The 6,034-nt window shown below is 36.0% G+C and overlaps 1 pseudogene across 1 annotated transcript; it reads right to left on the reverse strand.

The window, feature by feature from the left end:
• Nucleotides 1-3,568: 3,568 nt before the first annotated feature.
• On the reverse strand, nucleotides 3,569-4,122 carry LOC308502724 (large ribosomal subunit protein uL22-like; annotated as a pseudogene). The gene has a single exon. The product of its transcript is annotated as a large ribosomal subunit protein uL22-like (transcript).
• Nucleotides 4,123-6,034: the final 1,912 nt, after the last annotated feature.

The following is a 6,034-nucleotide window of genomic DNA, read 5'->3' on the forward strand; positions in this document are numbered from 1 at the left end:
AAAGGTCGGTCATCTTTGGACCCTGATTGTAGGCCCTCCCATTAGATTTAGTCAGCAGACTAATGGAAAACTACAGGAAGGTGCTGGAGACACAAATGGACAAAGAGACAACGAGGAGTGAGGTTAAACAACGGCAGCGAGCCCTGGGCTGTGAGACTGAAGAGAGGCTCTCTGGAGAAGGCTGCGAGGAGTACTTAGACTGCTGTGGGTGGGAGAGAGAGAGGGGCTCAGGGGAATTCCTCCAAGGTAGAGGGTCTCCCTGAGCTTTTCTAATTTATCAAGTCTTCCAGGCTCTGATGTTGCACCAACTCGTGGGGTCTGGCACTACCTGGAGGTAGAGACGGGGAGGGAGGCTCCTCAGAGAGGTTGGGTGGGAGAATTGTATATTTCTAAAACTGCAGTTAAGGTTGGAAAAAGGGAGTGAGGAAGGGCTTTAATTGTGTCTGGAAACATTTGGAGAATGTCCAAATTGGGGGGAGGGGCATATGGAGGAGGGGAAGGAAAAGCCATGATAAGGATCTGGCGCAGTGTTGGCACTTCAGTTCTTGGATCTCTTTGGCAGTGTGGTGCTCAGGCATATCTCAGCTGTGTGACTGTGGGCAAGCTGTCTCACCTTTCTGCACCTCAGTTTCTGTATCTATAGAATGGAATAATAATGGTACTTACCTCCTAGGATTGCTGTGAGCATTAAATGAGATAATATGTATACCTATCCCATGACAGGTACATAATAAACTCCCAATAAGAGTTAGATATTATTTTATATATGCTGTCTCCCCAAAAGCTAGCCTTTGACACAATTGGGAAGTGGTTAGCGTTTGCCCTTCTTACTGGCTGTTTCCTCCAAACATCCAGGTCCGTAGTGTCTCCGAGGTCTCTTCCATCCGTATCTGGGTTTATTCAACAAATATTTATGAAGAATATCCTATGGGCCAAGGACTTAATGGGATTTAGAGGGAATCCCTGCCTTCAAAAAACTCTTGGTCGACATGGTGAGCCAGACTTCGGAGTGGTCTGGGCAGAGGCCTGGGAGGGGGCATCAGAAATGGCTTTGGGGGTGCATACACTCCCCCAGATTCTGATAAGAAACCCCCCACAACATACTACAGTGTGACTCAAAGCAGTTGGGTGTCAGTTACTTTAAGAGATGTAGGAAAAAAAAAAAAAAAAAAAAAGAGATGTAGGTAATGGTGCTGTTTCCGTGTGTAGTCTAGAGGCAGAAAAGGTACAAAATCACTGGTCTAGTTATTTTCATAAAAAGGTCTCATGAAATGAATTCATACTGAATATAATTAATAGAAAATTAAAATAAATTTACACTTTCACAGAAATAAAAATCTTAAGATAAAGAAATTAAGAGCTAGACTTGAAATTTAAGGGCTCACCTAAGAGTAGGGAAGAGTTAACTGGCCTTTCCAGAACCCTGAAGTTATAATGTGTCGATAGCTTTCCCTGCTCATGAGATTACAGTGCACCCATTTCTAGCTCTTGGATATCGTTTATTCTCACAGTACTGAGAACGCCACCCTTCCTCTGTTTCTGATCTCTTTCTAGCCGAAGCGGAGGAAAAGGGGTTCCTCAGGCAATGAATGCCTTCAGCACTTGGAGAGCGCCCTCCATTTTAATGCATCTACAGCACCCTTTGAAATCTTTAACTGGGAGTGTTTTAGAGAGACACGTGCATACAGGGCAGGGAAAGAGAGAGAGAGAGAGAGAGAGAGAGAGAGAGAGAGAGAATGAATGTGAGTGTGAGTGTGAGTGTGTGTGGTTGTGCAGGCGAGCGTGCACAGGCCTGTGTTCGCAGAAGGGATGAAGGGAGGGGAAGGCTAGCTTGAGAGTTATATTTAATCCCTTTTGGCTGCATGCCTGGCTTCAAGAAACTTGGATAGACATCATTAGTGGAGAAGAGGTGAGAGTCATTGGCCTGAGATAGACATGTTTTGTTTGTTTCTGTTTCTTGGCCACTGGATGGAAGAAACATTGAGTTTGATTACAATTCAAGAATCAAGGTTCAATGAAAAAAAATAATAATAAAACAAAAATTTTTGAAAAAGATATTATCACTGAGGAGGAGAGGCATCAATCTGTTTAAGTCTCTTTATTGTAATACTATGATTTTCTTCTATGTGATAAGGATTTTTTTCTTTGTAATGAAGTATAATGACAAACTGTACATATAAAAAGGATGAAAAGTTCACAAAAGTCCTATGAATAACCCATAAACTCACTCAAACCTTAAATTCTTTAATAATATTAAACATAATCTGATTACCACACTAGTATATTTTAATTGTTGACAAAGTTAAAAACCAAGAAAAGCACATAGAAGAAATAAAAAATCAGTCAAAATCCCACCACCACAAGAAAAACACTGTTAACAATTTGATGTATTTGTTTCCAGTGGGTTTTTTCTGTGTATACATATACATATGTTAATTTTAATAAAAGTATCATACACTATGTTGTTTTGTAACGTATGTTTTCACTAACAAAATACCATGACTATTTCACCATCATAAAATATTTTACATAATTTTATTTATTTTTTGACACGTTTAATTTTTGAAAAGATTATACATGCACACGTGACAAGTCAAATGACATTAAAATGTATACAATGAAAATTAAGCCTCCTTCCTACCCCTCTTGCCTGGCCACCCAGTTCCTTTTTCAGAAAACAGCCTTATTCCCAGTTTCTTGTGGATCCTTCTAAAAGCGTAAGTTTATAAGCGAATACATATACACATGCATATACTTTTTTTAAAACACAAAGGATTGCATACTATACATAGTGTTCGGTACCTTGCTTTTTTTTTTCCCTTAAAATGAGTCTTGGAGATCCTTTGATATCGGCATATAAAGATCTAATCATTCTTTTTAACAATTGTACAATATGCCATGTTTTATTTAACCAGGTTCCTGTTAATGGACATGTAGAGTTGTCATAATCATTTGATATTGATTACGACAATCTTGTATATATGTTTGAATGACTTTGTATATATGTTTTTTTATATGTACAGTGTTTCTGTAGGATAAATTTTTTAGAAGTGGAAGTCATAAGGTATATGCATTTAAAAATTTAAGAGCTAGTTCCAAATTGCCTTTCACAGATTTGGCTCCAATTTATATAGGCCCTCCCTCACTAATGCAGTGCGTGGTCATACTCTTATTTTAGCCACTTTGATGGTATTTTTTCGATGGTATTTTTTTGTCTTAATATGCATTTGTCTTACTAACAATGAGGTTGTGCATCAACTCATATTTTAAGAGTCATTTTATGATGTTATATTTCATGATAGCACTTACTGAGTTATAATTTATATGCAGTGAGTGCACAAATCTTATGCAAACAGCTTGGTGAATTTTAATGTATTTTGACACGTATGTAACTATTACCCAGATTGAGATCTAGAGCATTTCTATCACCCCTAAAAAGCTCCCCTGTGCCCTCTTCCTGTCCTAGGCAACTGCTGTGTTGACTTCTATCACTGTGGATAGGTTTTACCCATTGTTTTTTGTGTGTTTTTTTTTTTTAACTTTTATTAGCATTTATTTGATGCTGAATTTACTCCCAGGCCATAAGTTTTTGTTTCTTTCTTCAGTTTCTTCTGGGAGATCTTTTCCTTCTGTGCAACATCCTCTTCTGGTTTAGGAACAATGTGTTCTTTTTCAGTAAAGATCATCTGTGTGGCAGGGAGAGCTCATGTATGGGCTAACCCGCCCTGAGCTCTGTAAGTTCTGCGCCACATCTTGGGAGCTCTGTTCACCTGAATGTGCTCAATGACCAGAGAATCTACATCTAAACCTTTAAGTCCAGCATTACTCTCTGCATTTTTAAGCATTTACAGCAAAAATTCAGCACTTTTTGGGCCACCAACCCTGCGTCCAGCCCTACTCTTTGGCCTGGGCACACCTCCCAACTCCACCATTGTAATGGCAGAATGGCACACATTGCTTCTATAAAGTGACATCCTTCAGATACTTGGTGGCTTTCCAGATATGCAGACCCTTGATGGCCTGGGCAGTTTCACCAGTATTCTTAAAGGGAACACAAGGATTTGAACCTCTTGATTTGCATGATTTTGTGGGGTTTTCTGGTTCAAGTGAATAGTGAACCATTTTCAGAGGTCACCTCTGGCCGTTTACAGGAAGAGCAAGTTTTGTCTATTCTTGAACTTCATATTAAGGGAATAATACACTATGTGGTCTTTGTGTTAGAATTCTTTCACTTGATGCGTTTTTGAGATTTATTAATACTATATTATGGTGTCATTTTAAGCAGCAGCAAAGAATATATGCACATGCTATAAGGTAATCAATTCCTTATGTAAACCAGTATCCTAAATGTTACTCCTTTGCGTTGTTTTCAATTTCTTGTTATTATAGGCAGTGTGATACTAAACATTCTTGTGGCTAAATATTTGCTACGAATATATCTGGGCCAATGGATATGTTCAATTCAAGGCTTTTGAATATGTATTTCTGAATTGTACCCATAAAAGTTATATTGGTGTACTGTCTTACCAGAAAAGTATGAGGGTGCTCATTTCAAGGATATTATACTACTTTCTTAATCCTCAGTTACACTGGAGATTACGATTCAGTTGTGTTTTCCAATTTGATAGGTGAAAAATGATGTTACTGTTTTAGTTTCCTTCTTTTTCAAAAATGTTGAACATCTTTATGTTCCTTGAACATTCGTATTTCTTTTTCTGTTGTTAGAACCTAGCTCTTTTTTCTGTTTAGTTTTTGTCTTTTTGTTACTAATTTATGAGAGTTCTTTATGTCATAAGAATATTAATATCTGTTTTAAAAACCTAAAATGTTCTTATTTAAAAATTGTGTTTTTATTTTAGAAAAGTTTTAAATATAAATCCAAAAGAACAAAAAACTCCTAAAATCTCACTGTCTAAGAATAACCTATTGTGTTTTTCTATGCAAGGTATACATATATATATATAAGTGTGTGTGTGTGTGTGTGTGTGTGTATGTGTATACACGTATATATATATATATATATATATATATATATATATATACACACATATATGTATATATATTTTTTTTACAGAAATCGAATCATTCTTTACATACTTTTTAAAAATTGCGTACTATTTTAAAAACTACCTTTTTGCTTAACAGTATTTCTTGCTTACCTTGTCATGTCATTACATATTTTTAGAACATCATCTGTAATATTTTATATTTATATTTAAAAGCAGTATGTTGCCATTGTAACATATTTAAATATCACAGAAAAAAAATGTAGTAAGTATAAGTTCCTGTCATTCAGCTCTCCAGTGATCACCACCATAATAAACAGCTCTGTGTGTAGTCTTCCATATATCTTTTTTCTAAGGCTAGTCCATCCATACACCTTTTAAAAAATGTAATCACATTATATACATTGTTGTTGTTGTGTTCTTTTTTTTTTTTACTTAGCAATTGATCTTGGACATGTCAATATATGTAAACCAATCTGACTTATTTTAATGGGAGTACAATATTGGAGGTATCATAACCAATGTCTTTTTGGTGGATATTTGAATTGTTTCTAGTTTTTCTTCAATACACACTGTTGCAGTGAATATCTTTAAGTGCTTAAGCCAGCGTTGTAAAAATGAATTCCTAGCCCTGGAATTGTTGGTACAAACAGTATGTATGTATAAATATTTAATTGTCCTCCAAAAAGGCATTATCGGTTTACAGTACGCCCTTCATTGTAAAGAGCTCCTTCACAACTTCTTTCTCTCGGTGGATTCTGGTTTTTGGGCTTCAGAGGCTTTCACCAGCTAAATATTTCAGGTAGATTTTTATAACAAGCCAGATTTTTCAAGTCTTATCAATATTTTTTAAATAATATTTATTAGTTTTCCTTTATGCAAAGAAGTAAAAAGAAGCAAACAGAATAATGCACTATTGTCTTGCCCTCTTTGAAATTAAAAAATAAAAATTGTAATACTTGCACATGGTTTTAAAATGTCAACAATCCATGATACAAAGTAGAAAATGAAAACTTTCTCTTTTTCAG

Source organism: Rhinolophus hipposideros (genome assembly GCF_964194185.1).
Source record: "Rhinolophus hipposideros genome assembly, chromosome: 9".
In the NCBI taxonomy this organism is placed as follows: Eukaryota; Metazoa; Chordata; class Mammalia; order Chiroptera; family Rhinolophidae; genus Rhinolophus; species Rhinolophus hipposideros.